This window comes from Canis lupus, chromosome 21, assembly GCF_003254725.2.
Source record: "Canis lupus dingo isolate Sandy chromosome 21, ASM325472v2, whole genome shotgun sequence".
NCBI classification, from domain to species: Eukaryota; Metazoa; Chordata; class Mammalia; order Carnivora; family Canidae; genus Canis; species Canis lupus.
Window position 1 is genome coordinate 32,746,189 of NC_064263.1, and position 26,494 is coordinate 32,772,682.

Sequence of the window (26,494 nt, forward strand, 5' to 3'; positions counted from 1 at the left end):
GCATTTTATAAATACTGACTATTTTTAAATAAAACTACTATATTATACTCTTTTTAACAGGAGTCCAAATTAATCCAATGAATACCATAGTGATTTACAATCCATCACGATCCATTTTAAAAAAACATGAAATTTTGTATCATTCCTTCTTCTCTGTGAACTCTTATTTCCTTTTTACCTCCTTCTCAGAATTCTATCCTAATATTTTTCTTGGAAATCTTTTCTGATCAAATTTTGATACTTCTCTGCAATATAACTATTACATATAAATATATTTATACATATATTTTTAATTCCATGATTAAAATCTCTCAATGTTCAAAAAAATCTTTTCTTTTGGGTTGGGCTTTCATTATCTTTATTGCTATTATGCAACTGATTAAAACAATCATTATGAATTTGTATTAAATAAAACAATAAAATTTTATTAAAAATGCATTAATTTTTCCATTTTTAGACGATTAGTTGCAAGGGCCAAGAAACTTTGTTCACATAAATAACGAGAGAGGAATGAAAGAAATTTTGTTGGGACACCCGTGTGGCTCAGTGTCTAGACATCTGCCTTTGGCTCAGGGCATGATTCCCAGGGTCCTGGGATCGAGTCCCACACTGGGCTCCCCACAGGGAGCCCACTTCTCCCTCCACCTATGTCTCTGACTCTCTCTCTGTCTCTCATGAATAAATAAATAAAATCTTAAAAAAAAAAAAGAAAGAAATTTTGTTGTAGCAATATCAATCTTTGCACTCCTTCCAAATTATATGCCAAAATTATCAAAAATTATTTTTAATCCTCTACCAGCTGAAAACTTTTTCCATTTTGTTGAAAGCAAAAGCTGGAACCATCTCATTGGAGAAAGGATTTGTTACTCAAGAGTCATTCATTTTCTTAAAAAAATATTTCCAATTGTTCTTTTGCTTGGTATCCTCAAGAGTTTTTAAACAGCAGACACAGGAATAGCAAGAGTCAGATAAGTAACAGTAATGGCCAAGTGGGAGAATGATGACTGAGAAAGGGGACAGCATGAGCACCAGGGCCATCACTGACCGGGAGGCTACCACAGTCAGCAAGCTCTCCAGAAGCATATCCAAACCATGCATCTCTCAGGCACAAACCATGTCTTGGTAGAGAGCTTTCTCCCATCATCATAGGGCTTTTCCTTCAAGTTCACCTTAACAAAGATGAACTGGGAATTTGGAATGTCGTTTCTCTTTTACAAAGTCATTTTCCAGGGATCCCTGGGTGGCGCAGCGGTTTGGCGCCTGCCTTTGGCCCAGGGCGCGATCCTGGAGACCCGGGATCGAATCCCACGTCGGGCTCCCGGTGCATGGAGCCTGCTTCTCCCTCTGCCTGTGTCTCTGCCTCTCTCCTCTCTCTGTGTGACTATCATAAATAAATAAAAATTAAAAAAAATTATAAAAAAAAAAGTCATTTTCCAAAATGGGGGATTTGTAATTGGGTGATGATTATTAAATTCACCATCACAAAATAGAAAATGCCTAAATTCCTTAACCCTTTATAATGAGGCTGAAATGGAATTTCAATATATGGAAAAGGACTCCTCACGAATCTCAGTAAATACAGTGTAAGCAAAATAGTCTGAAACTATGAAAGGGGAATCAACAAGTAAACTTAGAAAAATGAATAAACAGGTAAAGGATGTAAGAAAGGAAAAAAAACCTTATGGTAGGAAAGAAAAACAAAACTAATCCCTGCAATGGATTGCCTCCCCCACAGTAAACACTCGATCAATCAATCAAATTTACAGAGCAGTTGGCACTGATTCTCAAGGAGATGAAACAGACCATCATAATGACTATACAAGTCCAGGATGTAAAAATAGAAGGTTCATCCTACAGCAATAAATAAATATGAGTATAACAGAAGTGATGCTACAGAAAAAGCTAATCAAGAAAAAGATATAATATGCAAAAGCAAATAAAGAGATTCAAGAATGTACAAGCTGAAAAATCATAAGAAAGAATGCAGCTCAGAGAACCACCCTGCAAATAATAGAAGTCTTTGAACAAATGGCTTCAAATCTATAATTAAAAGTTTAATGGAGGGATCCCTGCGTGGCGCAGCGGTTTGGCGCCTGCCTTTGGCCCAGGGCGCGATCCTGGAGACCCAGGATCGAATCCCACATCGGGCTCCCGGTGCATGGAGCCTGCCTCTCTCTCTGCCTATGTCTCTGCCTCTCTCTCTCTGTGTGACTATCATAAATAAATAAAAAATTTAAAAAAATAAAATAAAAATAAAAGTTTAATGGAAGCAAAACTGTCCAGAAAAGAGGATTTTAGTCTAAATACAAAAAATTTATAGAATCCTGAACAAAATCAACAAACACAGATAAACACTATGACATTCTCATATTCTTGAAATATAAAGAAAAACTCTGCATATAAAAAAGACCCAAATCTGAATTTCTTTCAATTTTGAAGAGGATTCAATTAAGACCAAGAGATGCATATAAAAATCTCAGAGAAAGATTCTTTTTTACATCAAAGTATTTTACAAGGTGAGACTTCTTAAGAAAATGAAAAAGAAATATCTGTTAGAGCTTTGATCTTAAATTTACCATCACATACTTCAGTCCAAAACATGGGTGAAGGAACAACTTTACATGGAACAAGTATTTAAGTTTTAAAAATAAGACCAAATAACCAAAATCAACAATTTCTTATTAAAATAATAAATAAAATTTTAAATCGTGAAAAGAACAATTCTCAAGAGTAAATTACTAGTAAAAACATACCAAAGTAAGAGGCAATAGAGAAGCAGGGGAAGAGCAGTATCAGAGCATGAAGATAAATTAACAAGTAATTTATACAATACAATATCTTTGACATGTAAGAAGAGGCATACCCACCAAATCAAAGTGTGGGTATTATGTGGATCCCAATTAAAAATTCAATTTAAGTAAAAGACACCTTTGAGACAATTGAGGACATCTGAATACCACCTGCGTAACAGATGATATTGAGGAATTGTTTTTTACTTTTGCTAAATGTGTTATGAGTGGCTATATGTTTTAAAGTCTTTATCAGTTAGTTATGCTTTCTGAAAAATTATTGGGTAAAATAACATAATCCAGAAATGAGGGGAAATAGATAAAACTGGCAAAATGCTGATAATATTTGAAGCTGGAAGAAGAATATACAGGAGTTCATTATACAGTTCTCTGATTTTGTGCATATGTGAAAATTAAGGGGCACCTGGATGGCTCAGTCAGTTGAGCATCTAGCTCTTGGTTTGCACTCAAGTCATAGGATCTAGCCCCAGTCAGGCTCTGTGCTCAGGAGGGAGTCAAGCCAGAAGATTCTTTCCTTCTGTCCCTCCCCACACTGTCCGTGCACGCGCACACTCTCTCTCTAAAATAAACGGGTAGGGACACCTGGGTGGTTCAGTGATTGGGCATCTGCCTTAGGCTCAGGGTGTGGTCCCAGGGTCCTGGGATCAAGTCTCACATCGGGCTCCCTGCAAGGAGGCTTCTTCTCCCTCTGCCTATGTCTCTGCCTCTCTCTGTGTCTCTCATGAATAAATAAATAAAATCTTTTAAAAAAATAAAATGAAATAAATGGTTAAATCTTAATAAAAAAAGAAAGAAAATTAAAAGTTTTTCCAATAAGTAGGCTTATTGGGCATCTACCAAGTATCAGGCACTGTCTAGGTATTAGACACAAAGATAAGATGGCCTGCAGAAAGAAATGCAGTAAAGTAAGAGTTTTTAACCTAAGGTTCACCCTGGCAAATATCCATGACGAAGTCACAGGTAGTGCTATTACTCCTATGCTTTATTGCCTATATTCATAATTGAAAGAAATATTAAATTTCAGTCTGGGATCAATGAAAATGATGATGTAATTTTTCCTAACCAAGTTGCAGACTCTGAATTCTATCCATGAACCTCCAAGAGTTACATCATTCTGCAAATATTCATTAAATACCTATAAGGCAACAGTCACTGCTAGGCACTGGGGATGCACACGGGAGAAGAATACCATCTTTCAGCTCTACAAATTAAAACCGTGTGGCATTATCACCGGAACAGACAGACAGCTCAGTTGAACAAAAGTTTAGTAACATACTTAAGTGTATAAGTAAATTTAGCATATGATTAAAACTGGCAATTTCAAAACAGTGGGAAAATAATGGATTTCTTAACAAATGACATTAAAACATTGGGAAAAAATTAAGTTAGCAGAGTAGGTAAGCACATGGGCTCTAGGGATCAACTACCTGAACTTGAATCCTATCTTTGCTATTTACTAGCTGAGCAACCTTTGGTTGCTATCGTACCTGCATCATAGGTTTGTTGAAAGTATTATATAAGTCAGTACAAATGAAGCATGTGCCTGTCATATAATATGCACTCAAAATATTAGCTCTTATTGGTGTTACTATTTTATAACAGAAGAAGTTCCAGATTGAGTAAAGATTTAAATGCAAAAAAATTACATTATAAAAGGGGTACAAGAATATATAATGGATATTTATCTAATTTTGCTAAGGAAAGATCTTTCTAAGAATAATACCATAGGTAAAGAAAATTATTTAAAAGACTAATAAATTTTGGTACAATAAATTATTTAAAATGCTTACATGTGGAAAACAATAAAGTTAGAAGATAAGTGATAAAGTGAGGGAAATATATGGTGAGTTAATATCTTTCATCTTAAAAACATTGATAAAATCAGTAAAAATATAAAAATACATGAACGTGTAAATAAGAAATAGATTATATAATAAATTTAAATTAAATGCCATTAAGCATATGAGAAAATACTCAACCTCAGTAACAATCAAAGAAATGCAAATTAAAACAGAGATACAAACCATTTTTATCTTATCAGATTTGCAAATACTATTTTCCTTCTTTTTAGCTTGGCGGGGACAGCTAAAAAATGGGCACTGTCACCCTAGCAGAAATGAAGCTTAAAGATTTTTTGGAGAGTGATTTGGCTAAGCATATCAAAAGCCCTTAAAATGTTGATCTCTTTCATTTACTCATCTTATTTCTACAAATGTATCCCCCAAAAATAATGAGGGAAAGGAACTGCATTAAAATTCAGACATAATACAGAATTTTTACAACAAAAAGTGGGGGGGGGGGGAGCCAAATTCTAAATAATAGATTAAACAACTATTTAGTATTTTGTGAATATATGTTTATTTGTTGTACAGTGTTGGTGTATATATTCTGGTATTGTGTGTGTGTGTGTGTGTGTGTGTGTGTAAAAAATGGTCATCTCTATACAGTGGGATTTGGGGTTTTTTTTTACTTCTGTTTTCTAATTTTCCTGGAGAGAACATGAATTACTTATGTAAAATTAGGGGGGGAAATGGTCCATCAATGGGCTCTTGAAAATGAAGAGAGGAGAAAGACATGTAAATAAGTAACTGACAATAATAATCATGCTTCCAGAGTACAGAGAGGGGCTTGATTTGGCCTGGAGCTGAGTTTTGAGGGTGAATTTACAGGGAATGAAGTAGAAGGCCAAAAGAATATTAAGTACAAAGAAATGAAAGGGAAAAAGAGCCTATTGTGTAGTAAACTACATGCAATTTTGGCATGGCAGGAAGGGCAGGCTAAGTGTGAAGGATTTGAAGTAAAAGCCAGATGACAAACATTTTTGAATGTCACATTAAGTTAGCTTGGAATTACCCTGTCAAAGAAGATTCAATAAAGAGCTTTTATGATTCATTTACACAAAGATCAAGAAAAGGCAAAACAAATGAATATACAATAGTGGTCAGGAGTAGGTACAAACTTCTAAAGGTAGGATAAATAACCACTGGGGACATAATGTATGATATGATGACCACAGCTAACACCACTCCATGACATACAGGAAAGTTGCTAAGAGAGTACATCCTAAGACTTCTCATCAGGAGGAGATAAAAATGTTTCTCTTTGTGTTTTTTTTTATTATTATTGTATCTATATGAGATGATGGATGTTAGCTGAACTACTGTGGTAATCATTTCTCAATATACCCAAATCAAACCATCATGTTGTATGTCTTAATCTCATACAGTGATATATAGCAATTGTTTCATAATAAAACTAGAAAAAGGAACTTATTTTAAGTAGTTGTAAAGATATGTTAAAAAAAAAAAAAAAGGCAATAACAAATAGCAGAGTGGTTGGGAGTAGGAATGTGGATACTATCTTGGAAGAGACATAAGGCAACCATCCAGAGAGCTGGAAGTGCTCTATATCTTGATCTGAGCAGGGGTTACATGGGTGAATACAAATGTTGAAATCCAGTAAGCTATATGTTTAATATTTGTGCACTTTACTCTATGTTATTCCTCATAAAAAAGGAAAGAGCTTTTAGCAAAAGAACTATGATAATGAAACTATTTTAGAATGATCACTCTTGGGAGCAGGCCGGGAACTGACAGGAACATCCAGGGGCAGGCATTCTGAGACACTGAGGATGTATTCCAGAAAAAAGATGGTAAAATCTCTAACTCAGTTGGAAACGAGACAGTGAGGAGGGTTTTTGGGAAATGCAACTGACAAGACTTTCAGTTTGATTACTGAGAAAAAAGGAGAAATCAGAGATGATTCGGATATCATTAAAGAAGCTTGTGAATACAGAAGAAGAGCAGCTTTGTAGAGGGAAGTATGGAACAGGGAAAATTTGAGGGGCCTGCGGATCATCCAGCTGCTGAGTAGTAATGATTATACACACTAACTGCATGCCAGGTCATCTATGTACTTTACATGTATTAATTCATTTATCCTTATGAAGACCTTAGGAGGGAGGCACTATTGTTAGCCCTTTTACAGATGAGGAAACTGAAACACAGAAAGGTTAAATGACTTATCCAGGATCACATATAGTAAGTGGTTAAAAAAAAAAAAAAAAAAAGGATTTGAACCCAGGCCATCTGGCTCAAGAACTCATGCTCTCAGGGTAACCATTGAGCTACAAGTAATGTATCTCTGCTATAAAGGAAATAGTTGAAGCCCTGGAAATAGCTGAGATCCCACAGGAAGAGAATATACAAAAATCTAGAATGATAAAATGTGCTCAGTGCTGTTGCAAGGGTTAAATGAGATGACACCTTCAAACCTCTTAGCAATACACAGGTAACAGAGACAGCACTCACTTGAGGGAACCTATTAAGGAAAATTCTTTGACAAAATGGTATCATACAAAAGAGACTAGGTTAGATTAAATGATGATGAAGACACGTAGGGGCAATAGGGGAAATATGGTCTGAGTTAAAATAAAAATGCCTTGACCTAGAAAAGCAGAAGAAATTGAAAATAAAATAGAATGAAAAACAGTATGTATGACCTGGTTTTACTCAAAAGACAAAATACAAATATGTACATATGTGCCTGGAGAAAGTTCAAGAAGGTGGTGCACTAAGATATTAATAGTGGTGATCTCTAGGTGATAGGGAAGTGAAGCTTCTAATATTTTTATATGTACTACAATGTACATATTATATTTTTTTTAGTTTTTTTTTTAAGATTTTATTTATTTATTTGAGAGAGAGAGAGTGAGAGCACACAGGGAGAGGGAGAGGGAGAACCAGACTCCCCTCTGAGCAGAGAGCCCAACATGGGACTCAATCCCAAGACCCTGGGATCATGACCTGGGTAACCACCTGAGTCATATATATATATTTTAAAAGAACCAATTTAAGGTTGAAGAGAAAGATAATTTTATATTTTGTCATTTTCTATTAAAAGAGGTCACAGATATGAATAAGCAGAGCAAATCTCAGACAGTAGACAAGCTGGCTCCAGATGCCAAGCAAAGGAGGGGAAAGCAATCTCACTCCAGTTGGCAATGCAAAGGCTCAATTTAACACTCTTCTGTATCCATCTTCTTTTGCCTCTTTTGTTTGAGCAGCTGCCTTTCCAAATGATGGGAAAATTTAGCACAATTGCCTCCCTCTCATTTGTGTCATTCACTCTAAGAAAACAAAACAACGTGCCCCTCCTGGCAGTCCCCACAGAGAGCCAATGAAGCAGACAGAAGTGAAGAGCCTGAGAAATACTGAATACTGCATACCCTGTGTCCATTCTGTAGGCAAAGCAACTTTCATAAGAAGGAGGAAAGTTCTCATGGAGAAGGCTCTACTTTGGGATTTCACAGACAGAAGAGATTTTCCTGGAAAGATTTCAAATTATATTAAAGGTTTTATCAGAGGAGCACCTGGGTGGTTCAGCGGTTGAGCATCCGCCTTCGGTTCGGGTCATGATCCTGGGGTCCTGGGATCAAGTCCTGCTTTGGGCTCCCTTCAGGGAGCATGCTTCTCCCTCTGCCTATGACTCTGCCTATGTCTCTGCCTCTATTTATTTATAAATAAATAAAATCTCTAACAACAGAAAAAAGGTTTTATCAGAGAAGTGCCACCCTTAGTGGAACTTCCCAAATTTAATGCAAAGAAGATAATTTTATTTCTCTTAAATTTCAAGATAGGGTTAGGAAACAGAGGCAAGAGGAACAGGGGAGAGCCCAGTGTGGACAGAACAAGTGAAGACGGATGCACTACTGCTGATACACTCTCCTCTTAAATAGGAACCCAAGGAAACTGGTCAGCTACCAGACCTACCAACGGACCAGTTGAGGACCCTCACCAATCCTCACTCATTTTCAAAACTACCTCAGCATTCAGCATATCACCTCTTACGTGGTGAACATTCAACAAATGAATGCAGGCATAAGTGAGCAGCTGAACTGAGGGCTTATGGACCCATTATACAGCTTTAGGTGCTAAAAGAACTTAATATGAACTAGAACCAAATGTTCATATCCTATCTATAACACTTGATGCAATATGACCAAAAGATTAAAACTCCAATACTTGGCACAGTATTAGGTATTTAACAGGTCCTGCTCAATAAGTATTGGTTGAATGCTAAATGCTCCAGGCTTTTTCTGCAACCCAAACTCTCAGATCCAGTAGGAGATATTATTTAAAGGTCTGTGTTCTCACTTACATACTGACTTAAAGTTTTTCCTTAGAGATGGAAAAAGATTCCTGAGGATGGAAAAAACTTTTAAAGTATCATACCCCATGCCAATTTACTGGCCTGGTAAGGGTTGTATCAATCTATTCTCATCAGCTCCAGTTGAAAACATGTGGACTACATGAGGCGCCTGGGTGGTGCAGTCGTTGTGATGTGAATGTACTGTTTGATTTATTTTGGATTACAGATAGGAGCTCTTGGTTTCGGCTCAGGTTGTGATCTCAGGATCCTGGGATGGAGCCCCGCAGTGGGCTCCACGCTGAGCCTGGAGTCTGCTTGGGATGCTTTCCCTCTCTCTCTCTCTCTGCCCTTCCTCCCACATACATACATACATACATACATAAATCTAGAAAGAAGGAAGGCAGGCAGGCAAGCAAGCATGCCTGCCTCCTTGTCATTCTAGATTTAAAGTCTTCAAGATAACATTCAAGATCCTTGAGAATCTGGGGTACCTGGCTGGCTCAGTCAGTAGAACATGTAACTCTTGATCTCCAGGTTGTGACTTCAAGCCCCACAATGGGCATAGAAATTACTTAAGAAAGAAAAAGGAGGGTGGCCCTGGTGGCTCAGCAGTTTAGCTCCGCCTTCAGCCTGGGGCCTGATCCCGGAGACCTGGGATCCAGTCCCACATAGGGCTCCCTGCATGGAGCCTGCTTCTCCCTCTGCCTGTGTCTCTGCCTCTCTCTCTCTCTCTCTCTCTGTATGTCTCTCATTAATAAATAAAATCTTAAAAAAAAAAAAAAAAAAAAAAGAATCCTCCAGGACCTGATCTTATCCAGCTTCTACAGCCTACTCTATCTCCCATGGATCTCTTTCATAAACTTGCTGATTCAATTAGGATGACCTAATTTCCATCCTAATTTCTATCCTACACAGCCAACATTTTTTTCTGCGTCTGGGCCTTTGTTGGAGCTATTCCTAGTCACTTCCTATCCCCAAAGCTCTTCCTTGATTCTGAAGGCAGCACTGTATGGAGCAAAGAGAACTGACCCAGGAATCAAAATACCGGGATTCCAGATATGGTTCTAACAAAACCATATGTGCCTCTGGACAAGTCCTTTGCCCCTCTGAGCTCAGTGTCCCCGTCTATAGCCAGGAAGATTGAACTAGGTCATCCTAATAATCCTTCCAGCTTTCAAACACAACGGGGCACTTGGGTGGCTTAGTCAATTGAGCAGCCAACTCTTGATTTCGTTCAAGTCATGATCTTGGGGTCCTGGGATCAGGCTCTGCACTCATCAGGGAATATGCCTGAAGATCCTGCCCCTTCCCCTATTCGCACATGCACACCTGCATACTCTCTGAAATAAATCAATCTTTAAAAAAATAAACAACAAACCCACCTCTACGATTCCTATACTCCCAACGATTCCTATACTCCCAACCAAATTCAATCTTGCTTTCAAGGCCCTCAGTTATTTTCTCTAATCACTCCAGTCCACACTATTCTCTCCCTTCTTTGAGCTCCTATCTGTAATCCAAAATAAATCAAACAGTACACTCATTCAACTCAGCTTTCCTAAGCATTTTCTTGGCCAAATATTATGGCAAAGCCTTGGTAATAAATATAAAACCAGGGGTGCCTAGGTGGCTCAGTGGTTGACCATCTGCCTTTGGCTCAGGGATGGAGTCCCACATTGGGCTCCCTGCAAGGAGCCTGCTTCGCTTCTCTATGTCTTTCATGAACAAATAACATCTTTTAGGATAGATAGATAGATAGATAGATAGATAGATAGATAGATATCCCAGACCTGGTATGTATCACCTGTGTATCCCTTTTCTCTGCTATTTTTATCCAGGTGAAGTTATGTTAAACATGAAAGTCAAAAGCAAATGACACCACTTACTTATTTAACAAATATTTAAAGAAAACTTAACCACGTGCTGTCTAAAAAGTAAAGACACCAGTAAACAGAAGGACCAACTCCCTCATCTCATGGAGTTTATTTATTTGTGAAAGCAAACAGGAAAAACACACAAATGCATAATATAATTTTAGGAAGGAAAACAAAGGAAGGATTTAAAGGTTTATCAAGAGCAGTTTACATTGGATGGTCAGAGAAAGCCTCCTCAAGGAGATGCATTTGAGCTGACACCTGAATGAAGGAAGGTACAAACTAGCAATATTCAAGAAGAGTATCCCAGGTACAGGACAAAGGCTCTGAGACATAAGAGATGGGGAGGACAGTGGACAGCAGGTCGGAGGACTAGAGGCTAAAGCACCTAAAGACTTGGCAAGTGGGACTCTAAGTGTGATGGGTGGGATCCCATAGGAGGGCTGAAGTAGGGAACAGGCATAATAGGTTGCTATGTGAAGAAGAGACTCTAAAGGGAACTAGTAGGGGATCCCTGGGTGGCTCAGCGGTTTAGCACCTGCCTTTGGCCCAGGGCATGATCCTGGAGTCCCGGGACCGAGTCCCGGGACCGAGTCCCACATCGGGCTCCTTGCATGGAGCCTGCTTCTCCCTCTGCCTGTGTCTCTACCTGTCTCTCTTTCTCTGTGTCTCCCATGAATAAATAAATAAAATCTTAAAAATTTAAAATAAAATAAAGGGCAGTAGTAGAGGAGTCAGGGCCAGTTAGAGGCTATACACAATCAGTTAAGGGCTTGGCTTTCAGTCTCTAATGGTCTAGATTCACATCCTGGCTCTCTCTTCATCTTTTAAACTATGTGATCTCAAGGAAGTTCACTTCTCTGTATGCTTACTTAGGGATATGTCATCTAAGTTTCAAAACCAAAATCAATATAATGCACTACGCTTTTTCTTAAAGAAAAATAAAATCTTCGGGCAGCCCCGGTGGCTCAGCGGTTTAGTGCCGCCTACAGCCTAGGGACTGATCCTGGAGACCTGGGATCGAGTCCCACATCGGGCTCCCTGCATGGAGCCTGCTTCTCCTTCTGCCTGTGTCTCTGCCTCTCTCTCTCTCTGTGTGTGTGTTTCTCATGAATAAATAAATAATGTCTTTAAAAAAAAAAAAGAAAAGATGGGATCCCTGGGTGGCGCAGCGGTTTGGCGCCTGCCTTTGGCCCAGGGCGCGATCCTGGAGACCCGGGATCGAATCCCACGTCGGGCTCCCGGTGCATGGAGCCTGCTTCTCCCTCTGCCTGTGTCTCTGCGCCTCTCTCTCTCTCTGTGACTATCATAAATAAATAAAAATTAAAAAAAAAAAAAACGAAAAGAAAAGAAAAAAATCTTCAAGGAATGATGTGGATTATAAAATATTCTCAGTACCACTCCATCATCCAAGCATCAGCCTCATCTTAGCAGAGACAGTCACAATGGCCAAAGCGGTTACACCACCACCATGCCATTTTCCCTTCTGACTTTGTATATAAACTTTTCTTTTCCCTCCTTCCTAGGAATTTGCCTGGGTAAAAGTCTCTCATACCTGGCAACATGTCATGGGACCCTTGCCCCCAGTCCCCATAGCCCTAAAAATGTCCAGACACTAAAGCCAGAATATTCCTTAAAAACAAAACAAGCAGCATCACAACTTAGGAGAAAAAGAGGAAAAGAAAATAGAAATAATCCAAATACACATCCAGAGAATCATCTAGGAGGGTTCTTCCCATCAATGTACAGGAGTGACAGTGCCTTCAGCTAGTTGTAGTGAATATTCATAAAATGACCTCAAGTGATAAAGCATTTCCAATGGAACAAAAGTCTAAGTCAATGAGGGAAAAAAAGAATTCTAACTTTTTCATCTCTTTATTCAATTTCCATAGTACTATATGCTCTTCAGTTTTTCTTCCCTGTCCCACTCACCCATCTCCCCACACCTACAGTCCTAGTGACCTACCAAGCCCAACATTTTTTTCAATATATATTTTATTTTTAAGCAATCTCTACCCAATGTGGGGCTCAAGCTCACAACCCTGAGATCAAGAATCAAATGCTCTACTAACTGAGCCAGCCAAGCACCTCTTGATGCCATGTCTGAGTCTCATGTCCTGAGATCCACCTCTGGCCCTCCAGGGATCAGTAACAGTGACAAATACATGGGAACTAAGTAGGAACTTGAGTGCGGGCAGGGCTGGGCAAGTGATACTGCTCCCAAATTGTCTTTCTTGCTCATATCTAAACCAGGACTAAACAAAAGCCGATAAATGTTCTTTAACCAATACCTTTCAGCAAAGTTATTTCAAACTAATTTTGACCACTGAGTTACTCATGAGAATTTCTTAAATGGTCCATCTGAAAAAAGATAAAAGGTAGCCTCTGCCCAACTCCCATAACTCTACTATCACTTTCTGTAAAAACATTTTGGTCCTAAAAAAAAAAAAAAAAAAATTTGGCCCTAATATGATTCTAATTTAAGACAATGACCTGTCAAAACACAGATGTGGAAAAAAATAGCAAAACAAAACCCTCACAACTGATATTTCTGATTATTTTGACATTATGGACACAAATGAACACTTTGGCCTTAAATTCCATTTTTCCATGCTCTCCCTAACCTTACAGAGTACTAAATATTTATTTGAAAGCTGGGTTTTCTTCATCTCTAGGTCTCTGTACAGATTTTGGTGTCCACTGAGAAACGAAGCTTTGACATCTGTCCCATACTAGTGCAACGTTTTAAGAGAACTTCCATTCCCCTTGTATCCCAGTGTTAGAATTACTCTGGTTTGTGTAGAAGCCCTTTGGGCCTAAGCACCTAGAATCCACCGTTGGCCAAACCAGACCTTTAGGAAAACCTTCTCCAGATAGTCCTTTCCTAGGTACTTCCTAATGCAGGGAATATTATGCAACAGAAAATATAATCTGGGGCACCTGGATGGCTCAGTCTATTAACTGCTTTCAGCACAGGTCACAATCCCAGGGTCCTGGAATCGAGCCCTGCACCAGGCTTCCAGCTCAGTGGGGAGTCTGCTTCTCCCTCTCCCTCTGCCCTTCTCCCCTGCTTGTGTGCATGCATGCACACTCTCTGTCAAATAAATAAATTTTAAAATATATATAATCTAACACAACTGATAGCAAAAATAAGTAACTGGGCCCTGTTTACTCACTAAAAAATATATCCCACATGCTCAGCCTCCTAGTCAAGGATCGTCACAGCACCTAGAAGAAAGGGCAGAGTGATATGCAAATAGCCACTTCCCAACAGCAACATTCCAGTCAGGAGGTACCCAATACCTCCACTATCCAATATCCAAAGATAACTTCCCATCTAATTTCTTAATTTTACCCACTCACTAATTCATCATCTAACACCTAACATGAAGCATGTTCACCAAAAAAAAAGAGTAGTAAGAGAACAAACAGATGCTTGAAAGCACTAACCTGGTGCTTTTTCCAAAGTGGATATTCAATAAATGGTGAACACAAGAAAGTGTATATGAATGATACCGATACAGAGTGTCCGACAAAACATTCCAAGATGCTTACTCCCTGATGAGAAGTACTTTCTGCTCCACTCCAATTAGCCTTTGGCATGAGGAAGAATAGGGATAAGGGAGGGGGGCATCCACAAATATCTAGATTCAAAGTTGTCCTTAACGAAATTAACATCCAAGATGCCAACTTCACATCAAAAGAAAGACAAAAAGCTACCAACATTTATACCTATCCACTCAAAGTAGTTTCCAGAACACTGATAATCAGGGTTCTCAGTATATTCTAATCACCATGGCCCTTTAACCATTAAAACGGGTTTTTATTTCTTATGCTATTAACAAAGGGTTAAGTAGGTTCTTTCTATCGTATTTGCTTGGGGATCCTAAATTCTGGTATAAACAAATGATTTCCACACTTCTGGAAAGGTCCTGATTGGGCTAGTCTGTTACTTTTAGCATAGTCTTACAAAGGCTTTTGTAAGATTCTTTTTAAGCTCTTAAAGAACTTAGGCAAAATTCTTTTGATAATTTTTTTAGATCATCTCCAGAGTTTACATATGTTACACAATGATTCATGCTGATAGGGGGGAAAGCACATTTTATTTCCAAAAGGCTCCTTTCACCGAAAGCTGTAATTGCTAACATATCTGATATTGACTTCCTGCATAAAACAAAAAACAAAGCAACAAGTATAATCATAGGTCTAAAAAGAGAGATGTATAAAGAAAAATATAGAGTGCTCAGTTTGGTTAGCCAGACAAAGAGAAAGAAAGGATGGGTCCAGAGGGGCAATCTGCACATTTGGTAGCTGCCACTGGAGACCAGGAAAGACAACTTGTTCACTTTGTGAACATCTGTGTGTTGAAGAGGGATGGGAAAACTGAAAGTAAGAAACATTAAAAGAAAACTCAGCCTAACTACAAGGAGATAATCTGTGATCATCAGTCTGGAAAGCTCAGAAAATGTTTCCTAGAGAGGCTGTGCAACCTCTTGAGAGACAGCAAATCACTTGAGAGAGATTTAAGGATATTTGGAGGCAGAGCAAGTTAAAATGGTCAAATGGTTCTACTCTACTAGGAGATTATATCTGAGTATCAAAAGGATATTCCAGTCCTATTTTTCTAAGCTTTCAGCTACCTTATAAAACCTAAATCACTCCTTTAATAAGTGATAAAAATAACAAATGCTTACCACATATAAAAACATTAACAACGATATGAGTAAGCAATGAACCAAAAACTGCAACCAACATCTCTGACATTTAAATAAGAGCACTGCCAAAGTCACTGTTTGAGACCCCAATTCTCAAAGCTAAACTTTAAGAGCATTCTCACACAAACTCCAAGGAAAAGATCACCAGTCAACTAGTAAGGAGATTTGCCATTCTCTAGAGGGATTCCTAACTGATTTTCCTTTCTGATCTATAACCACAGGCTACAGATAAAACAAAATGGCTTTCAGGTAACACAAGATAACAAACTACGAGAAGGAACCAAGGGACTAATCAGGGCATGAACTGTGCCTGGACTGGGGATTACCCACATCTAGAAGAATTAAAGTAACTGAGCTAAGAGATCCCCCTGACATCAAACTCCAGACACTTCTAAATAAAAGTGGCAAAGCTGGAACTATTCAACCTATATCTCTGGAGTCTAAATCCCTTACATTTAAGAGGTCACATTCTTCTGAGATCCAAAATCCAAACGGTGTGAGTCCTGTCCTCACACCATTAGAACTGCTGGTGAGAATTTTACTTATCAAAGCCCCATTCAAAGGAGTAAACTCTCCAGTTAGAGGCTCTTTAAGGTAAAAATGGGTATAGAGAATGGAGATCATATTTTGGGTTTATATTTTGTATGTTACGAAAAACTATGGTTGACTCTAACATTAATTAAAATAAAAATTCTCTGGTTGACAAACTTGATGTTTCTGCCTTTTGGGGGGGGGGGGCCCACAACCTTCCCCGCCCACTATCTGATATTCCTTGCCTAAAAACCCAATCTTCAGAGCACTGACAAGCTCAGAGGAAAAGGCCTAGAGGTGGCACAAGGATGAACCAGACATCTAGATTGTGTTCAAAGTGGGAGACAATTCTAATAAAGTGACTCCACCCACCACTGCCCTTCCTGAGCCCATTATCTGCAGAGAATCAAAGGGTCTGGCTATAAATGTGGGTATTCAAAGGCCCTGTAAGCTCCCTGGTTGTGTATATGAACAATACAATTAACTGGTAAGAAATGTAGAGGGCGGGGGAAGAGCTCTGCACATCTCTAAATCCCGGCTTTCCTATCCCTTCGAAATTCCTACACAGTTAAATCCCCAAAGGTATCTATTGCTCCTCCATAACAATAAGTGAAATAAATGTGCATTTTTTTCTAAACTGGTCTTACTAAGAAAGGTAACCTCAACTCATTTTTATCTTGCCAGTACCAAATTTTTAAAATTCAGCCTTTTTTAAGAAACAAATGAATATTGGGGGATATCAGGACACCTCAATTTAAATGAGATCTTTAGGGCAGACCCTGGTTTGGGAGCTTAACTTCACCATTTAGTAAAGGCTCTTAAACAAATTACGACATTGAGCTCTGTCCTGGGATAGTCGTAAAAGAAAACAAAACAAAACAAAACAAAACAAAAAACTTTCACCAAAGCATTGCAACACATGTGGGGAATATAAACTGCCAGCCATGTTGCTCCACATACACACTCCAGTTCAATGTTTGCCTGGTCAGGCCCAGCTCTTTTCCAGACCCCCGACAGCCCTGTGGTCAGTGCAATGAGCTCTTCCCCAGTGAACCAAGCTATTGGATGCTATGGTAAATGGAGCAGGAATTTAAACACCCAGTATCTTGCTACCTTCACTTTTTTTTTTTTTAACCTTCCTTAATTAAGAACTACATCTTGTACCTTACCTATGATAAGCGTATCACATTGTTGTACCCTGATGTCACACTGATCTTAAAAACATTGCTTTGCCCATCATCCTCTTCTCAAAAACCTTTTAAAGTCAGACAATGTGTATAAGATAAAGTTCCAGCTCCTGAGCCAGAATTCAAGCTCACTAGTCGGCTTCAACTGAACTACCCACTACTCATTTTGGAAGAAAGTTGAAAAAAAGGGAATGCTATCTATAGATAGACTACGAGACCAAATGCGTGTAAGACTGTTGTGTTAAGTTAACAGCACAAGCTGTTAGAAGCACAAGCTTTAGAAGCAGACAATCAGGAGTCAGCATTCCAGCTCTACCACTCACTACTTATGTGATCTTGAGCAGGTTACTCATCTTTTGGATTTTCTGTCTTAAAAACAAGAATTCTCTTTCTTGAAGATAAGAATAACAACACCTACTTTGCATCATTAGAGAATGAAAGAGAGAGCACAGCTTGTGGCACAGAGTAAGATGCTCAGAAAGTATTGCTTTCCTCACCAGCTCCAATCCAAATGATCTGTTCTGTCTTCCTGGAAACTCTCCCCAGCAACTCTGCCAGTTTTAGGGCCATACTTCGCTCTAAGGCCTAACTGAAATCCCTTCTCTACCATGAAGCCACTCTGGATCGTAATTATTTTCCCCTCTGAGCTTCTATAATTAATTCTGATATTCGAAGCCAATAGATCTAAAATTGTTATTCTTCTCTTAGGTGCCACTCCTCTATCTCCAATGAGTCTACAAACCCAAGAGCAAAGTTTTTACTAATTATCAGCCAATCGCTAAGTGTTCCATAAAAAATACTTTGAAGATAATACCACTTCCCATATACACTTGAACAAATCTCCCCCATATCTTGAGGAGTTTTTTTTTTCCCCCAAGGGTAATCGTTACTGAATAAATGAAAAAGGAAGCTTGTATCTACATAGTCACAGGGCAACTCTCAGACAAGCCAGCAGAGTCCAGGAGGCCTTTACTTCACTCCCTGCATTCAACAGGCTCCTCTTGAGCTCTTGCTTTGTGCGGTCCTTAATGCAGCACTGGAGACAGACTATGGAGCAATTGGGTCTCTGTCTCTGATCAGCTTTCTGGAACCTAAACCATTTCTGATTCTTTAGAAGCCCCTGTTTCTGAAAAATCTCATTATTGTGAATGGAGTCACCCTCTGAAAATATTACTTGGAGGAAAAAAAACAAAAACAAAAAAACAATAATGTAGTCATTTGGGTTTTAATCTTGTGGCCAGGTCAAGATGGCCAGTCCAAGTGTGTGCAGGTAAGAGATAGCTCAAAATTGTCCTGTAGATGAGATAATGACCTCTTTCCCATTCCCAAGACCCACGTCCCAAACAACAGAAACACCTGCATAGGGATAAAATCAAGAACTAGACTAAGGCAGCATTCAGGCAAATTTTCTCACTTCGTGAAGAAGGTGCCAAAGTTGTTTTCTTCATGTTCAAGTAACTGTAAACCACATTCATACAAAGATCCCGGGAAAGTAATCTCTTCAGAAACACTTGAAAATGTTCAGTCTCTTGAATTCTACTAAATTACTAAATTCTTGGATAAGGTAGCACAAACATTGGCTAAAGTGTATTCCATTAGTCTTGAGTCCCTTAAAAATACATCTTTAATATTTGGTGCACTTTAGGAGAAGGGCAAAAAAAAAAAAAAAAAAAAAGGAGAGCTAATCGTTCACCAATAGTCTCAGTTTAATTTGTTGAAGTGATGGAATGCAAAGTTAATTTTCCTTTGTTTGAGTTCCGTGTGTGTGTGTGTGTGTGTGTGTGTGTGTGTGTCCCTCGAGGAGCCCGCCTACAAGCCAGCCCAGCTCCAGGTAAGGGCTCGGCGGCAGCGCAGCTCGGGGGACCCCGGGGAGTCCCAGGCCCGCCCGCCGCGCCCGCCCCGCCCGCAGCCTCCGCGCCCCGCAGCCCTGCGCTTCCCCAGACCGGGGCTCGCTGCTCCCCACCCCCAACTGCGCGGCCCCAGCCCGCCGGAAAGCCGAGCCCGCCGCGGCCGACCGCCCGGGGGGCAGTCCCCGCAGCCCCGCGGCGCTGCCCCCGCCCTGACCCTCGGCGCCCGCAGAGGCCCCCCGAGTGTGGGCGCCCCGCGCGGATACTCACAGCGCTGGACCTCGGCCGGGGCCCGAGCGCCCTGCGGCGGGGAAAGGCTGGGGCGGCAGCGGCGGGAGGCGCGGAGGGCGCGGCACGGCGGCCCCGGCGCCCCTCCCGGGGTGAGGGCACCGACCCCTGCCCCCCGCCCCCCCCGCCCCAGCGGGGAGACCGTCTGGGGGAGCCGGGGCGGCGGCCGGACGCACCTACCTCGGAGCCCCCCAGCCAGCCCGGGCGCTCGCACCGACGGGGGCTTGTCTGGAGCCGCGCAGCCCGGGGGAGGAGCCGCTCCGGGAGAGAGGGCGGTGGTCGGGCAGGCATCCGCGCCCGGGGCTGTGGCCGGGCTGGAGGGAGACGGGTGGGAGGGAGCACGGATCCGAGCGCAGGGGGCGTGGAGGAGGTGTGCCTCCACCCGAGACGGAGAGGGTGGGCTGCCGGAGCCCGGTGGAGGGGTGTGCTCCGAGGCCCTGGAGGGAACAAGGAAACCGCGCTGAGCGTACCGAGCGGGGAGGGGAGGGGAGGGGAGGGGAGGGGGGCGACCCGGGCTGGGGAAATGGGGGTGGGGGGCAGGTTGAGGAGCTGGCCCTCAAGCTGGACGGCCCTCACCTCGGCACCATCCGAACAAGAATTGTCTGGATCTGGAGCAAAGCACAAGGGGGTCTGAAACTTTATGTCATTTTCTCATACACACGTGACCCCCCTGCAGTCCAGATGGTTTCAATCACTGGAGGAAAAAAGCGGCTCTGCTGGTATGCATGAAAAGCCGGAGTTGGGAGAGTCTGGGAAAAGCTGCCTGTACAGCTTGCCTGCCTTCAAACAAACCGATGAGCTCTTTCCGTTCTCCCAGCCCTCGGCCTGGGGGAGCCCTGCAAAACCCAGAAAGACATCACGAGAAGCTACATTTGGAACTGCAGCAGTGGCAGAGACACTCTGAAAGCGCTAGGGTTCCGAGGAGTCTGATCTGCACCAAAAGTTCCAAGGGCATTCGGAGCTTTTGTTTTAAATACTCCATTTAGCTCGCAAAACCCAAAACTAGAATAGGGTGTCATTAAATAAGCAATGGAATACTAGCAGTGAGAATCTGTGATTTATTAGTGGAATTCTGAAAGACATCGTTAACTCAGTGTGACAATCCACTTGGAAAAGAATAACGCAAACCACTTAAAATCCAAACCCAGACATACTTGGTGGGATGTTAGGAAGCCATGTAACCCAATTTCCCATCCCATGAACCACTAAAAATAGACCTTGATATTGTAATGCATAAAATTGACTTTCACAAACCTAGTTTACAATTTGAAGGAGCAAATGCGCATGAATGAACATAAACAGGCTATGGCCGAGACATGTTTCAAAGCCCAAGCCAAGCTAATTCAATTATCACATATCCTAAAGAGGGAGTTACTCAGCTGCAGGACAAGCATCAAAAATAATGGGGATTTTAAGAGATACCTGGAAATAACTGAATTTCTTCATGATAGAAGAGAAATAGTGGCAAGAAACAAACTCATAAAGGCTATTATTGTTCCTTGGCCCAAAAAGGATATTAACATAAATTACTAGTACTAACTCTTTATCTTAGTAATAGTAGTACCAAAGGATACGTTTGGCCTTTCTAGCAGAAGGCCTTTTACACCGCGTGACACAGTTGTCTGTGTGTGAAAAATACATTAGTACTTGGTCAAGTGAATTGGTTCTCCACTAGGAAAACCCAAGACTTCTGTTGTTGAGGCCCACTGAGAAATACAGGTGATGGTCACCTGGGTATCTCAGTGGTTAAGCATCTGCCTTTGGCTCAGGTCGTGATCCCAGGATCCTGGGTTCAAGGCCTGCATTGGGCTCCCCTCAGGGAGCCTGCTTCTCCCTCTGCCTATGTTTCTTTCTCTCTGTGTCTCTCATAAATAAATAAATAAAATCTTAAAAAAAAAAAAAAAAGAAAAGAAAAGAAATACAGGTGATAACCTGAAATGGGGTAAATCAGAACAAGTTTTACTCCAAATTCAAAATCTAGCAATGAGTTTCTCCTCTAGTTCAGTGAAGCACTTGAACCCCTTCAGGAAACCAAGGCCATATATAAATGGACTCAGCCTTCTCCAATCTTCAGTCTCAAATTAGGGTGGTTCTATCTTCCACAAGCAACAAGAGAACTCATGGAGAAGAATCCTGAAGGAACACAAGCAACAGAATTCAACAACCTTCCAGGCAAATTCCACCTGCAGCTCCCTAAGCTCTTTAAGGAGGTTCATAAGTTTCCCACTTGCAAAACTAATAAAATCCTATCAAAATCCTGTTTTTCTTGTGACTGACATCTGTAAAGAAAGCATCAAGGTTTTCTTTCCAGCAGAGCCAGGATAGTAACTCTTTTCACCTCTACAACCGCTGCCACTGCCTTCTGTGCGCTAATGCAATGTAAGAGAGCAATAACAAGACGCAAATAGCCGTTCCTTTTGCTTGCCAGTACTATTGCAAATTATGCATAGAACTTGTTTGATTCTTAAGAAAAACTGTAAGTAGATCTGCTCTTTCAGAAAGAAAATTAACATCCCTTAAATTTTCTAAATACAGCCTAAATACTATCTTGAGTCTAACTCCACTAATGTATTAATCTTAATACTGGCCAAAATTTTATTAGAGACACTGACATCTGAACCGTTTTTAGTGCTGTTTTAAATGGTGCTAATTAAGTAATTTGCATTAATCTAATTCCACATCACTTGACAAAGCTAAGGGAGACGTAAGCTCTGTGATGCCTGGGACCAGTCTGTCTTGCCAATAATTATACCGTATGTGCCTAGCACAGTGCCCAGCATGAAATAGGTGCACAGTAATACATAGATGCTGCCTGAGTAAATGAGAGGTAAATAAAACCACTCCCCATAAGGTTACAATCCTTTAGAGGCATGTGACTTGTAAACAACAGAATGAAATAACAGCCTTAAGGAAGGATACTAGCAACAGAAAAGAGGAAGAGGTAATTAGCATTAGCTGGCTTTGGGCTTTACTCACAATATATATTCAGAAATGTTCAGAGACTGCTACAAATAAAAAGCGTTTATAGGAGGAATTTGGTCTATTTAGTGCCTAATTTAGGGATCTCACAGATACACATTCCCATGTCCCCATTATGCAGTCCCCTCAACACAGAGCCAAGACAAGATTTGAGCATAAACATCCTGGCTCTAATTTGGAGAGTATGAATGCTGTTCCTTTCATCCTCTCTCATACATCTCCTCCTACCCCCAAGCCATTTCCTCTGTACTGTCTTCTGTCAGTCTAATGAAAGTTTCCTAATCTTTAGAAGCAGTAGCTTTGCTTCTCTTTGTGTGGAGAAATACAATATGCTCTGATTACATGGTTATATTCCATACAGATGCCTGGCAACACATCTTATAGCTAAGAGTCTGTTTAATATTTTAACTTTGAGGGACTTATGATTCAACTATTTTGTTATATACCAAAATAGCACTTGACATCACAGAGATGGACTTTACTTCCTTTTTCTATTTTAAATCCTGCACTTAAACATAGTGAGTAGTTTGGGTTTTCTGGTTCATAGATTTTGCTTGGGTGTTTTTTTTTTTTTTTAAATATTATTATTCTTTGAGGGACAAAGTGGTTAAGATTTTTGAGGAAGTCTTTCAGGTTTGCAGGTCTAGTACTCATGAAGCAGTTATTTCCTCCCATGTAATGTACTCTGCCTATAATACTCTAAGTGGTCTTTTTTTTTTTTTTTTTTTTTTTATTTACGATAGTCACACACAGAGAGAGAGGCAGAGACATTAGGCAGAGGGAGAAGCAGGCTCCATGCACCGGGAACCCGACGTGGGACTTGATCCCGGGTCTCCAAGATCACGCCCTGAGCCAAAGGCAGGCGCTAAACCGCTGCACCACCCAGGGATCCCTCTAAGTGGTCTTAATCAAAGGGGCAATGGGGGGCTCATTTATGCTTCATGATCCAAAGAACCAGGTTTCTCTAAAGTAGGCAAGTGGGCAAGAATGGTGGCCCAAATCACCTTTAAGTTTTCTAGGGCAAACTTTTCCACATATCATTTCATTTTTTTAAATTATTAATAAAAATAGTACATTTTGCTTAAATAGCTAACCTTAAGTGCTAAAGATTGAAATTATCCTAAAATGTCTTTTAGAGAAACTAATTACTAATTATTAATCCATAACCTCAACAAATACTATTTAATCCAATCCTGCTTTTTTTTTTTAAGATTTTATTTATTTATTCATAGACACACAGAGAGAGAGAGAGAGAGAGAGAGAGAGAGAGAGAAAGGCAGAGATACAGGCAGAGGGAGAAGCAGGCTCCATGCAGGGAGCCCGACGTGGGACTCGATCCCGGGTCTCCAGGATCACACCCCAGGCTGCAGGCGGTGCCAAACCGCTACGCCACCAGGGCTGCCCCAATCCTGCTTTTCATTCCCCCTACATTTGAGTAGAACCTCATTTCTAAAGCACCCCATATTTACCCTTGAACTTTTTCTATAACCTTTAAGACTTACAGCCAGCTTCAACATAAAACAACTCTGATCTGTAATCTCCAGAAGCCCAGCATGACTCAGAAGTAGCTACCATGACTTAAAAGGGATGACTTGTCATTCCCTTTGGCTTTTTACTTTCCTCTTTTCCAAGACCCTCAAAAGGCAAATGTGGCTTACAGTCACATAGATGCAACATCAGTAGGAGCACCTGGGTGGCTCAGTGGTTGAGCATCTACCTTTGGCACAGGTCGTGATCCCCGGCTCCTGAGATAGAGTCCGGAATCAGGCTCCCTGCAGGGAGTCTGCTTCTTCCTCTGCCTATGTATCTGCCTCTTTCTGTGTCTTTCATGAATGAATAAATAAAATCTTAAAAAAAAAAAAAAAAGGTAACAGTAGTAGTATGAATGCTTGTAACTGGTTTTTGCAATCAGTACAGCTTTAGAGCATACTGGACCACTAGTTCCTGATGCTGAGAGCCCTTTGGAAATCATCTAAGAAGCTTGTCAGAAATACAGATTCTGGCTCTAGTCCCAGACCTACTGAATTAGAATCTCCGAGGTTAAGAAACACTACACTAAATTAATTGTAAGCTCTCTGTCAGTTCTACATAGGCCAATTTTCCCTTAGAGGAAAGCCCCTCTCTCACCACACACTCACACAGGCATCCCAAAAGGAATCAAGCAAGATATTACATGAATTGAAACATAATATAGCTCTTCCCCTCATAATAAGCAACCTTCCTTAGGCACAGTTGCCTTTACAGCCCACCTCTAAGAGAAAAAAATCCTTAAACTAAATGTTTAAAAAAATAATTCCTACTAACCAAAGTTTAACAAGATTTTAAAACATATTATTGAGGAATCAACATGTTTTGTTATACAAATACGGTGGCACTAATAGGCTACTGAAACTATTGATTACATTTCTATCTTTTGTAATCAAGTAAAATAATCCATAACAACTGGCTCACTGTATATTCTGTTAAAAGCTACCTAGTTTTTTTAATTGTAGGGAATAAGAAGCACAGAACCTCAAATTGTGTGCAAAATTTTTTTGACACTGTGACCTTAAAAACACACTAAAATATATAGATATACATGTAAGATATGTACCTGGTTGGAAACAAAAAACAGTATAAAAGAATATACAGAGTCTTCCTTGCCTCTCTTGTCCTCCAATTGCCCTCTCTTCAGGCAATCATTATAGTTTCTTGTATATTCTTCCAGAGATATTCAAAGGGAATGCACAATTATTTATACATGCACAATGCATTTTGGGGAGAAGAGGTCCCTACCCTGTAACAGATTATTAAAGAGATTTGTATTCTCAAAAAAAGATAAGAATCACCACTCTAGAGCAAGGCTAAGGATTCACCCTCTACTCCAGTCCACAGGTAGGATTAACAGAATTGCAATCTTCAGTTTGCTTACAAGTATTACGATGCACAACTCCAGACTACAAATAGCTTCAGCGAGCAATGCTGGTTAACATGCAGATGTGGTTATGAAATGCCACATCTGTTTGTAAATAACTTCCTTTTTATGTTTTTCTTAAACAAACCCTCCAATGAATAGTTCCTTCTGTTACTGTGTTAACAGACTGACAGTGAAACTCTCCAAAGACAGTAGACATTTTTCTCTGAAAAATTTTCTTTTGGAATCTAAGAACGATTATATTTATATATGCATAGAATTTAAGAAGGAAAAGTAACTTAGTAGTCCTGATAGGAATAATTAATATAAATTACAAAGTTATTAATAAAGACCTTAAGAACCATATGTTTTAAGATATATGTTATTTTTGTCAAGATAGTAAATCTCATTTGAATTTCAGTGATTGGGACACCTGGGTGGCTTAGTGGTTGAGCATCTACCTTCGTTCACCTCAGGGCGTGATCCTGGGGTTCTGGGATAGAGTCCTACATTGTGCTCCCCATGGGAGCCTGCTTCTCCCTCTGCCTATGTCTCTGCCTCTATGTCTCTCATGAATAAATAAATAAAATCTTTAAAAGAAAAAGAAATTTCTCAGTGGTTATTATTTTAAGTGTTATAATTAGGATTTTAACATAAAGCTACAAATAAGTTATTAATTTATTAAAGTATTCTTTTTCTTTCTCTCTCTCAAAAAAAAAATTAAAAAGGGGGCACCAGCATGGCTCAGTCCATTAAACATCCAACTCTTGATTTCAGCTCAGATCATGATCTCCAGATTGTGAAATCAAGCCCCACATTGGGCTCTGCGCTGGGCATGGAGCCTGCTTGAGACTCTCTCTCTCCTTCTCCCTTTGCCCCTCTCTACCCTCTCTCTCCCTTGAAGAAGAAGAAGAAGAAGAAGAAGAAGAGGAGGAGGAGGAGGAGGAGGAGGAGGAAGGGGAAGGGGAAGGAGAAGGAGAGGAGGAGGAGGAGGAAGAAGTTTTTAAAGTATTGAAGGGCTAACTGAAGCGAACTGTTTCACTTACCCTCTTGTTCAGAGTAGAATCTGTTTCCTCCACAGAATACCTTGCAGTGCCTTTCACTACCCCCCTTCCTAAGTGCATGAGAGATAGATAAAATCAAGTTTTTTTTCCTATAATCAGCTTGCAAAAAGGTCCAATCTGACCTAGGTCCATTTTTTTTAAAGATTTTATTTATTT

The 26,494-nt window shown here is 40.3% G+C and overlaps 1 protein-coding gene across 7 annotated transcripts in view; it reads right to left on the bottom strand.

The window, feature by feature from the left end:
• The window catches only part of DENND2B (DENN domain containing 2B), a 170,851-nt gene that overhangs the window by 126,685 nt on the left and 17,672 nt on the right, over positions 1-26,494 (bottom strand). For 2 of the 7 annotated variants that reach the window (XM_049098765.1, XM_049098769.1), the window contains exon 4: positions 19,583-19,839. The exons of 2 other annotated variants lie outside the window; for them this stretch is intronic. The gene's annotated coding sequence lies outside the window, so the exon portion shown is untranslated. Of the gene's footprint in view, positions 1-14,010; positions 14,031-19,578; positions 19,840-19,978; positions 20,010-26,494 lie in introns of those variants that run through there. 3 more of the 7 variants (XM_049098768.1, XM_049098766.1, XM_035704266.2) reach the window with 3 other exon arrangements.